At 39.9% G+C, this 12500-nt stretch overlaps 1 protein-coding gene across 1 annotated transcript in view; it reads left to right on the top strand.

Annotated features, from left to right (window-relative positions):
- Positions 1-12500, top strand: part of bcar1 (BCAR1 scaffold protein, Cas family member) — a 50607-nt gene that overhangs the window by 21178 nt on the left and 16929 nt on the right. The gene's annotated exons all lie outside the window — the stretch shown is intronic.

Raw genomic sequence — 12500 nt, 5'->3', positions numbered from 1 at the left:
TGTGTGTGTGTGTGTGTGTGTGTGTGTGTGTGTGTGCGTGCGTGCAGAAAAAGGACCAGTGAAATAATAAGATTGTTAATAATTCAGCCCTGATCTTGTGGTTGGGTGAGTAAGCACTTCACTGTACCAGCAGGTGTGTGTGTGTGTGTGTGTGTGTGTGTGTGTGTGTGTGTGTGTGTGTGTGCGTGCGTGTGCGTGTGTGTGTGTGTGTGTGTGTGTGTGTGTGTGTGTGTGTGTGTGTGCGCGTGTGTACTCTGTGGAAGCCCCTGCAGGCTTGCTGTGGTGCAGTGAGCCATATGTGTAAGCATTGCTGTTGTTCATGTTTGTTGGGGATGATGGGGATGCTGCGTCCAGCTGCTCCTCTACTTCTTAACACATGACCTCATCTGTCTGTCTCTAACTGCTTCATAATAAATTGATGCACGGGAACTGAAATGCAACAACTAGTCAAACGCTTTATGATAAATTCAGTAGGACTGTTGTATTGTGTCCTCTGTGCTTTGCAGTAAAGACTTCAGTGCTGTATTGTTAAGAGAGATAAAACCTCTCAAACAGCATCATGGGATACTAAAAGAACATGTGCTTTCTTTTCAGAACAAGGTCAAACAGTGCAAGTTAAAAAAAGACACATTGTGCTTTTTTTTTTGCAGAACAGCTACCTACAGTATGAAGGTGGTATTATGGGATAATCGTGCAGAGCCTTGCACTGAGCAGCTGCAGATAGATTTCATAAAGTGTGCACAGCGGGGCAGCAGGGCATGCTGAAAGGTGTTGTTTACTGTGATGATAAACTGGAGTTGTGTCTGTTCTCACACACTGCTGCATATTTGTTGCATGCAGTAATACTTCAAACTCATTCACTGATAGCACTTATTACCCCTGATTAATGTACATCAGTATCATCCATTTAATAAATGGTTATAATGCTTTCATTACGCACTATAATATAGTTTTAAGCTTTTAATAAATGTACAGTATCTGTCAACAATTATAACTAAACTGTGTTTAGGTAAGGTAGGTAGGGTAACTTTATTGAAATTTAAAATTGACACAACAGTATTCTTGAAAAGTGATACAAAATAAATAAATAAATAAAATATACAATAAAACAATCTTCAAATACTATATACAATAAACAATAAATATACAATACCTTAGTGGGAGTGGGAGGTACTGGTAGCTGTGGACCAACTGTGATGTAATTATTGACAAATGCATTAATAACCAACACATATATATCTGCTTATTACTGCATCATAGTGCATAAGTGCTTAAACTGCCAGTTTGCATGAGGAAAACTTTAAATGTGAAGCAGTAATACAGCTGTAGCAGTGTGATCACTAAACTAGTGATATTGGATACTATCCCACTGTGATGGTGTCATCTTAATTAATTCTGAAGGGAGTAACAGTAAGTATATGAAGTCATCACCTACATGTAGTGAGGGATTCAGCAGGGAGAGAGAGAGAGAGAGAGACGGACTGGTGTCCCGGAGGTTATGTGTTTACAACTCAGCACAGTATTTACAGTGAGATAACAGAGGGAGGGTCCATCTGAGGAAATACATGACAGATAATATCTCAACAGCTCCATTATACTGTCAGAGAGGAAGGAACAGGATCACTTATACACAGCCAACATACATCAGTCGGTCCGTGCTGTACAGGTGCCTCGCTGTACTGTTTTACATGTTTGAAAGTGTTTTTTTCCAAACTTCCAGACAGCCATTGGTTTCCCCTCCAATGTGAAATTAAAGTCTGCATTTTTGTATACACTGCACAGCCCAAAGTATGCAGCCACTGGAACATTCCAGCCATAAGTGACAGTTAATCATGGTATTCAGACACCATATGCATTAATGTGCTGCTGTAACAGCTGCAGGGATCTCCTCCCATTCAGCCACAAGAGCATTAGTGAGCCCCAACACTGATGCTGGCTGATAAGGTCTGGCTCATAGTCGGTGTTGCAGCTCATCCCAGTGTTGGATAGAGTTGAGGTCAAGGCTTAAGATCTTCCTCCTCACATCTTCCTCTCACCATACAGGGAGGAACATTTCTTGACAAACACAAACTGTCACCACAAAACTGAAACAATACTATTATCTCTTTGCATGCTGCAGCATTTACATCGAATTTCATTGGAAGTGCAATGTGAAAGCAAACCGTCAAAAACAGCCTCACAACAACAGCACAGGAAGGTTTGGAGGCAGGTGTGTCCACAGAAGTTTTAACTCAATATCATCCTCATATAGTTTCTATTGACAGTAATAATCTGATTTAAAGTACAAATCTAATGAATCTAATTTTCTCATTGTCCACAAAGCCCATGTTTAAATACAAACCGATAATGAATTGATCTATTAATAAGTATTGTTTGATATATCTTATTCATCTGGGCCATAGCACTGTTAAATACACACCCATTTATTTTGCATTGTTACCTTAAACACATACACTGTAGTTTTTTCTCACTCGATCCCACATGATCCCCAGAAATACCCACTAGAGCACCCAAGTGTGGATTCATCCGCCGCTGAAAATAGTCCCCAACAAAGTCACTATTTCCTCCTGAGTGATATTAGTTAAAAACAACAGTGATCAGTTATTATAAGAAATTACTGAACCCTTTCTAAAATGAAAAAAATACATTAATGCAGGTTTTTACCTTCATTAGGAACCAATGTATGTGGCGCTGAGTGCTCCAGACAGGGCAGGAAAGTCAGGAAGTATTGTATCATTATCAGAGTTTTTGTTTTTTTAAATGTTCAAATATCACTTTTTAATTAACTTCAAGAAGCCTGTATTGGTGCTTGTGTGGCATATTGGTCATTTATGAATTATTCTTTATGTATTTTCATGACTTCATGATGTTTTCCATCAAGGTTAAGCACATTAGGGTTAGGTACTAGACTGAGCTAACATTTGCATTTAGTACTAGACCATACAGTATATTACACTTTACACACAGAGAGTGTGCGTCACATGCTCTGTGTATTTACCTTTGCCGTGCCCTTCATTGTACTCAGTCGCTTTTTATCCTCACTTACCTCCCTCTGCCTCCCTCTCCATACAAACACACACACACACACACACACACACACACACACAATTAAAAAGATGCACACATACTCCTCACCCCTGCCAGTTAGTCATTATGAGATAAGGAATTCCTGCTGAGAGAAGACTCCACTCTCTCTCTCTCTCTCTCTTCCTCTCGTTTACCCACTCATCCACACACACACACACACACACACACACACACACACACACACACACACACACACGCGGTTGAGTGGTAATTGAAGAGTGATGAAAACTGCAGTGTTTGTTTCAACATGCAGAGAAAAAAATGACGGCGAAGTGAAACAGCGAGGCAGAGGGAGCTACAGCTGCAGGGAGTCTCAGCTGCTTCTGGTCGGCTTTACACACCAAATGTCCCTTTGTAGGAATATTTAGACAGACGGCAGCTTGCAGGAATCAGTTTGTCTAGCCAGACTTTTCTGTAAATAGGAGACACATGACTGTATACACCCACCACAGACCACAGGCTAACACACAGGACGCAACAATAACAACCTGAGGCCAACTGCACATGTTTTTTGACAGGTGATGGATCGTACGGAGCCCGGTTTCTAACTTGTGTACAAAGATGAGGACGAGTTGGATGTGTGCGCATAAAAGAACTGAATGTTGCGTTACGTGATATTATTTACTCAAGCTTGACTTAAAAGCTTTTTCCAGAGTTTTCAACTACATGTTATCAGCTAACAAATATGATGCTAACACATGTCTCTGTTGTCTCATTGTCTGTTCAATGATGGATCCACCATCAATATCATCATCATCATCAGATTTGAATGGCATCCTTGATGTTTCCCTCCTGAAATATGTTCCTTACACTGAGTATCAAAAACAGTTGAAAGGTTAACCTCACATTTCTGGTCAGATTGTTGACTCACTCTTTCATCAGATCATTTCTCTTATCAAATCTCATCAAATTCTGACGTTATTTTATTGAGGCAAAGTTGTCGTACGGCTGCTTGTGTTTGGATATTTTTCTCTTGATTTGTTTAAATGGTTTTATAGAAATAAACTAAATGTATATTTCTCTTCGTAAGCTATCAAAAAAGTTTTGATTCTGATACAGCGACTCATATCATCACAGTGACGCTAGCACTGAAAGATTTCATATGACAACACAAGCTTATGTTTAACAGGTGACATACAAAGTATATCTCCATATTACCATTCAGAGTTGAACTGTATTGAAGCCAAGCTGCTCATTTAAGTTACACTGTTTGTGGCCTCTAAACCTTCACTTTTGCACTGTAGTATATACAGTGATACAACTGAAACAACATCCAGTGTAATATCACAACTGTGTGTAAAACACTGTGGAGACAGAAACATGGAATGAATGTGAATTTAATGACACCTATAGGACTCTGTGGGTCGCTTTAATCCAGCAGATGGAAACGCAGTTAATTCAATATTACTTACATCCTTAAAATGAACCTGCATGTTTCTAGATGGATGCATAGTTTTGTGTGCGTGTGTGTGTGTGTGTGTGTGTGTGTGTGTGTGTGTGTGTGTGTGTGTGTGTGTGCGTGTGTGCGTGTGCGTGTGCGTGTAGGTGTGTGTGATGTGAGGAGGTCAAGCCGCAGTGTCAGCTGACACAGCTGTCATCATAGGCATTGATGTGTCAGGAGGGTTGTGTTGCCAGCCACGTGCCACACTAACACCCAGCTCTTAACACTCATACACACACACACACACACACACACACACACACACGCACACACACACACAGGAACAGCTGAAAACAATCAGTGTTGTGTATCAGTGCATCTGTGTGTGTGTGTTCCCAGTACTGGCCCTGTATATTGGTCTAAGTCTGAGCAGAAAATGACTCTGCTGCAGGTAATCGAATTGATCCCAGAGGGTGTGTGTGTGTGTGTGTGTGTGCGTGCGTGTGTGTGTGTGTGTGTGTGTGTGTGTGTGTGTGTGTGTGTGTGTGTGTGTGTGTGTGTGTGTGTGTACCCTGTGGGGTCCAGTTGATTACATGCAGCAGAGTCATTTTCTGCTCTGGTAGTGTGTAAAGAACGAAGATGTGTGTGTGTGTGTGTGTGTGTGTGTGTGTGTGTGTGTGTGTGTGTGTGTGTGTGTGTGTGTGTGTGTGTGTGTGTGTGTGTGCGTGTGTGCGTGCGTGTGTGTGTGTGTGTGTGTGCGTGCGTGTGTGTGTGTGTGCGTTTGTGTGTGTGTGTGTGTTGTGTGTGTGTGTGTGTGTGTGTGTGTGTGTGTGTGTGTGTGTGTGTGTGTGTGTGTGTGTGTGTCGTTGTGTGTGTATGAAGGAACTGAAATGTATGTGGGCATGTTAGTTAGGGTTAGTTGAGTATGTGTGTACTGGCCCCATTATGAACCCTCTCATTATCCACACCCGTGCATTCATACACACGCGAACACACACACACACACACACACACAGACACACACATAGAGCAGCAGCATTATATACTCCACTGAGTGCTCTGACTATGCTTTTGAATATATGAGCATGCTTTAAAGTTTAATATAGTTTATATTCCAGCCTTTGTATCTGGGCTCTCATAGGCTTCTAGTTTGAGGGTTTAACATTGGCATAGTTGCTATAGTTACTACCCGGTGCAGTGTGATGAGGAGTGTATTATCTGCTTTGACAGACACACCCAAGGGAGGAACAGCTGGAGTAGTGGACAGCACCCACACATCGAGCTGGCAAAATAAACAACAATAAAATGAAGGAGGATTTATTAATATATAAATCAAACTGTCCCTAAAACACTATACAGACGCCATATGAGAACTGCATCATTGGCAGCAATAAAGTGCACCATAAATTCCTGCCATACATTTAGCATAATGGACATTTGTAATATACTAATTGTTGAAACATCAGAGCGATGTCTACTCCTCTTACTTTCTCTTCTCAAACACAAATCATGTTTTTATTCTTTTCTAAATGTAATCCAGGCATTTCTCATTTGGAAGGGTTTTTTTCTGTTAAAGGAACAGCACAGACGTTTCACAATTGAATCTCTCCTTTTCATGCTTTTTTTGGGATTGCAATGTAAAACTTATACAGAAAGTATTGAGTTACTGATAGAAGCATAACAGTATTTTTTGATGGCACTGTCGAAGCATTTCCAGCACAGTGTTGCGTATGACTCTGAAACTGATGCTGCTGCATTATACATGATATTGTCCTGCCTCTTCAATCTCTGTCTGTATTTATGTTTGTCCTCCACGTATCTCTTGAACCGGTCATCTGATCAGAGAAAAGTGTCTATAAAAAGAGAAAATCAAATCAATAAGTCAAACTTTACTAATATAGCAGCTTTCATACAAGTTAATGTGGTTCAAAGTGCTTCACAGTTGATTGACAAGCTGATAATAAGACAGAAAAAGTGTAGACTGAGAATAACATAAGGAAAAAGAACAAAAAACAAAGAACAAAACGGACTCTCTGAGCCAATGTCTAGACAGAAAGTGTAGCATCAGCAGCACGTTTAGCAGATCAGCAGCCACAACTAAACCATTGTGAATACACAGGAGGCGTTCAGGTACAATGTTGAGCGTAGGTCACCCGTGTGTTCAGAGGCCAAAACACAATGACTGTAGTTGCTCACTTAAAGTGGAGCAAGTAAGTTTTGAACACGCACTGTACTTGTGTTTCTATAATAAAAAAAAATCCCATCAGGGACGGATCCTGCTTTTAAATCCACAAGACGAGAAAAAACTATATTTACATGCAGACTCACTGCATTATAGAACACACTTCGTGCTGTCATCCTAAAACAGAAATCTAAATTATGAATAATCTATCTCATTGGATGAATATTTTAATGCTGATAAACCATGAGTTTTATCCTCCTCCAACTAGAAGCCAGACAGCGCTGATGGTCTGAATGTTAACACAAGAGGTACTTGTCAGTTTCTATATTTTATGGAAAGAAAACACTTCTGATGATTTTTTTTTCAGTGCATAATATTGGTTCTAGGCAGCTGGTGTGTGTGTGTGTGTGTGTGTGTGCGTGCGTGCGTGCATGTGTGTAAAATGCCAGAGTGTGAGGCTATGTTCTGCACCACATACTGAGAGATTAACTGGAGACTAATGAAGTCAACACGGCTGTCTGGCACACTCCCACTCATATCTGTATTTCTGTAGACATGAAGACACGCACACACACACACACACACACACACGCACACACACACAGAGGACTTGAGTCGGAATAATTTTGCCTCTATTTTGTTTCCAGTCACTCATCTCTCTGCACATTTGTTAGTTAATGTACTTTGATAGTGTGTATAAGTCATCGTGGTGAAACTGAAATGATATAAATATGTAAAAAAAAATAAGTCTGCAGTGTTAGGATGAAAGCACATTTTTTGCTTCACTCTCACCTAAATAAATCTGCTTTCAAACCTTTGACAAGCTGAAGTCCTCATAAGACAGCATTTACAGTGTAGGTAATAAATACATTGCTTTGGTTGGTTATTTACAGCCTCCAGTGTGTGTGTGTGTGTGTGTGTGTCCTGTTATGTTCAGTGTGTAGGAACGCCTTCAAATTGCTACAGTATGTGTGTGTAATAAGATGAGAATGGAGAACAGAGTTACAGACTGCATATCTGGGACAGTGTCATGATACTTTGAGGAGTGCCACATACAGATTGTGTATTAGAGCAGAAGAACACTGTTGACAGAGTGGAAACTGAACTTCCATGGAGCAAAAAAAGAGGGAAGGAGAGAGTGACGCTAACTAAATCAAATTGCCAGAAACACTACCTGATATTGTTCACACTGCATTATATTTAGATGATATAACATATCTATTTCCCCAATCAGAAGTGTAACACAGTGTAATATCAACTCATCTGTCCCTTACTGTATATGTGTTGTAGTTGAATGAACAAAAAGCCTAATATGATAATGAATAACTTTCTCATCACTGTGCTTTGCAGCCCTGAGGTGAGTCAAGTCCATCTGGATTTTGCCAGAATTGCCAGACAGCCAGTCTGAGCACGCACACATGGACAAAACACACACACACACATACACACACAAGCACACACACACACACACACACCAGTCATGCCATGTGGTGTTGGAATCCGGTTTAGTGGGGGGTAGAGTGTGTTGGTGCTCTCCTGGAGACATGCCCCCCCCCCCCCCCCCCTGCACTAATCTGTTAAGACCCCTGCACTGCTTCTTGGTGTGTGTGTGTGTGTGTGTGTGTTGCCACATGCCCCGCATAGCTGGCATGGTATGTGGCTCCAACTCTCTCTCTCTCATTCATTCTTCTCTCCCTTTAGCTCTCTTTGTTTTTGCTTCTTTGTGCTCATGACCAACAGTCACGCTCTTAATCCACACAGCAGTGAAAGTTACAGTCACATCCACATTGTTTAAATGTCTATGTTCATAATGTGGAATCCATTTACATTTCTTAAGATCATACATTTATTAACAGTTACATAAAAAAAAAATGCACACATATTAAATGATTTGTAACATTTGACATGCACTGCATTCATTCATACCATATTCATCCTGACCTTTAATCTGCAGAATGTACATCACAATTTTTCTAAGTGATGCGTTGCTGTTCAACCAGCTGTCCAAAGACATTCAGTTTACAATGATATCAGACAGACAGAAGCAGCAGCTCCTCACACTGACTCATTGTTTCATGGACTCATTGTTTCAGCATAATGTGGTAGCTTGTGTTGGAAGACTGTTACATGAAAGACTTGAAAAATGGTGAATCTGTCCCTTTAATGGTCTTAATAGTTACCACTGTTACACAGAAAATAGAGTAAAATAATGGATGTGTGCAGTATGCAGTATGTGCATATAACCTCTTCATACATGCACAACATGAGCACATGCATGTAATGAATGCAACACAGTACCACTGCACTAACATTACAGTCAGTAATGTATTTGCATGTACAAACTATATGTATGCATGTATTTGTAAAAGCGAGTTGTGTATGGGTGTGTGTAAGTGTTCATTTTTGTAGTCAAACATGTATATGTTTATGTATAGGTACGTCTTATTGGGACGTATATATTCAAAGTTGCCTGTACATTGCTTATGATTTATTTCTTATGTATGGAGCAGATTTAAATATATCATAGATATTCAAATCGAAAAATATATATATATATATTTGGTATCACAACATCAAAAAAAAACCTACTATACATTTTGTTATATGTGAAATAATAAATATGGCATACAAAGAAAACTAGAAGTAGATTCTTATTAAATATAAATATATATAATATAAATATTAAATATGGAATATTTTCTATCAATGGTGCATTGAAGCAGTTTAGGCTACATAGATGAATCTGGGTTGTCTCACTTGTAAATCCACATAATGTATATAATAGTGTTTCACTCTCTAGGTGCTTTTAACTAGAAATATGTCCAGTAGATCCTGTAAAATATGATCCTGTTAGGTTGTGATATAAAAACGTCAACTTTTCGGTTAAGTTTGAACAGACAGTAAGTCTCTTCTGTTCTGTGCTGTTAAAACATTCAATTTAAAAAAACAGAAAGTGAAAGTTAGAAGCCTCTGCTCTATGAAATCTATTTTTCTTGTATTACTTTCTCCATTAAATCCTCACATTTCAATCCCTTTCTGAACTGCACGTCTAACCAGGGGCAGTTTTAAAGATGGAGCGATCTGCCTACAGATGGTGAGCTGCTGCCTCAATGAGCTCCGTTAGCTTCGTAGCATTTCTCTGGTCTAGTTTCTATAATTCAATTACGCATTTTCTTCTGATTACAGTGACAGAAATCATAGAGTTTTATGATTGAAGTCAGAAGCTGCTGGCTTTAACGAGCGACTCCACATGGCACTTTCACATCCAGACTGTGGAGGTCAGACAGAAGCTACATCAATGTTATTTTTTCACAAAGCCTGCATCACAACCCAGTTTCAGACATAGTGCTTCTAGCTGAGTAACTTCACACAGACTACCTTCATCTGTCCACTGTAATTAACCCACGCCTGTCTGCCTCCAGTGTCAGTGTACATGTGTACAGCCTGATTCATCTATACAAAGTATCTAATAACCAGACTTTTGGGACCGTGGAGGTCATTGTTAAAGCCGCTACGCCCTGCTTGACTGCAGTCTGACTGTGGCTGCTAAAGCAGGCAGAAACAAAGCAGTGAGCAGTGTGAGAGAGTAAGTTGAGATCAGGATCCGAAGCAGCCATGTCCACCAGTTCTGCCTAACCCTAACCCGACCCTCCTCCTGTAATTAGGCCTCTCTCTATTTTTACCCCTTTTTTACTCTTTGAACTTCACATCTGCGCCGTAAAGATTTATTTTTCTCTCCATCAGCCGAGCGCTCTCTGCTGCAGCTGCACGTATAGAAGGTCTATTTTTCACCTCGTGTGGTTGCGGTGGTCATTTTGAAGTTTGTAAAGATTGGGCCTTATTTGAGAACGTGCTGTGTTTAACCCCTAGTCTCTACGGAGGAGAATTCATCCTGCTTTTTTTTTGTTTTCTAGACCAAAGCCTACGCCCGGGTTTCTTATTATCTGTCCTTTTTCTCATCAGTAGAAAGCAGAGACAGAGAAAAAGAAAGAAAAAGGAGAGGAAGAGAGAGGGGTGGAGGGAAGAAGGGACATTGCTCAGAGCGAAGGTCATCTGTTAAACAATGACTTCTGCTTGACGTAATCATACACACAGAACAAAAGAGGGAACATCCCAGCTTGTGTCACACATGCTGCTCTGTCGTAGCGTGTGCGTGCTTATATTTGCATGTAGAGGAATTCTCCCTCACTGACTCCTCATAAATAAATGTGTGTGAAGACGTTTCATTGTTGGTAGGTCAGAGTCGCTGCAGCTTTTATGAGGCCGCTGATTTATTCTGAGAACACAACACACACACATACACACACACACACACACAGGGTTTTCTTTGGTGGATATGTAGGTCAGTAAATCTGAAAGTGTACAGCCCTCCTCAGGCCAGAGTTCTGTGATGAGACAGAAGAAACGAGGCAGTACAGAGACGCGTGTGTTCGCTGTCTTTCATTCTGGATGAGTGCTGGGAGAGCTGGTCTGTGCTCTCAGCTTGTCAGGGATTAAGAATCAAAGCCAAGGTATTCGAGAGTCGACCCCCAACAGGAGTCAGATACTACTGCTGAATGCAGGTGCATGTTGAATGTTCCAAAGATGACAACAAACTGAGGAAAGATGAAGAGGGTAGCTCCAGAAAGTAGAAAAGAGCTGGAATCTGATTTATAACTCAAACATGACCCAGTATTATAATGCAGACTGTACTTGAAGATATAAAAAAAAAAGTCAAAGCAGCAGAGGCTGAGACATCTTGACTTTTAGACCCTTTGGTGGGTCAAGCTCCAAAAACACTGGCTAGGTTAGGTTAGATTAGTTTATTTTAGGCTAGGCTAGTTTAGGTTATGTTAGTTAAGTTTATCTTCTGTTAGGTTAGGATTAGATTAGGTTAGGCTAGTTTATGTTATTTTATCTTGGGTTAGATTAGGATTAGATTAGGTTAGGTAAATTTAGGCTAGTTTAGGTTATTTTACCTTTGTGTAGTTTAGATTAAGTTAGGTTAGGGTTAAACTAGGTTTGGTTAGGATTAGTTAGGTTAGGTTATCTTAGGTTAGGTCAGGCTAGTTTAGGTTAGGTCAGGCTAGTTTAGGTTAGGTTATCTTAGGTTAGGTCAGGCTAGTTTAGGTTAGGTCAGGCTAGTTTAGGTTAGGTTATCTTAGGTTAGGTCAGGCTAGTTTAGGTTAGGTCAGGCTAGTTTAGGTTAGGCTAGTTTAGGTTAGGTTAAGTTAGGTTAGGTTAGGTTAGTTAGGATTAGGTAAGGTTAGGTTAAGGTTAGGTTAGGGTTGGTTTTTAAACTAGTTTTAGTTTAGGTTGTATTTCTGACAAAATGAGTCCTACACTTCCCATAATGCAATAGTGCCTTTAATAAAACAATCCGTTATACCTCTGTTTCTCTGATTATGTTACTTATAGTAACTTACTTACTTACAGAAATTATGAATCCATTTACAGAAAACTAATCAGCAACTATTCTGACTAATTGTTTTAGTGTTTTTGTTTTGTTTCTTTTGTTTGTTTGTTTAAATAAAATGTAAGGATTTTTTGTCACAGTTTTTTATAATATGGTCCCTTTTCATTAAAAATAAATAAATCAGTAGACGAATCCATAATGATAATAGCTGCAGTCCTAGTTCACATGTTGATGTTCACCCAGGCTGAATTCATCAGTAAAGCCCGACATGAATCCACTGATAGTGACCTTTCCTTTCTAATTGATTGAATTAGGTGGGAGAGGTTGATGTCATAGAGTGAAGTACTAGTTAACAGTGAAGTCCAGACAGAAATGACTCTCTCCGCAAACACGCAACACAGACGAGAGGCAGTAATGCCGGTATTAAAGGATGTTATTAGTTAACAGTGGTGACC

Source organism: Scomber scombrus, chromosome 6 (genome assembly GCF_963691925.1).
Source record: "Scomber scombrus chromosome 6, fScoSco1.1, whole genome shotgun sequence".
Lineage (NCBI taxonomy): Eukaryota > Metazoa > Chordata > Actinopteri > Scombriformes > Scombridae > Scomber > Scomber scombrus.
Note: the sequence above shows the minus strand (reverse complement) of the source record. Positions and strands in the feature narration are given on the sequence as shown.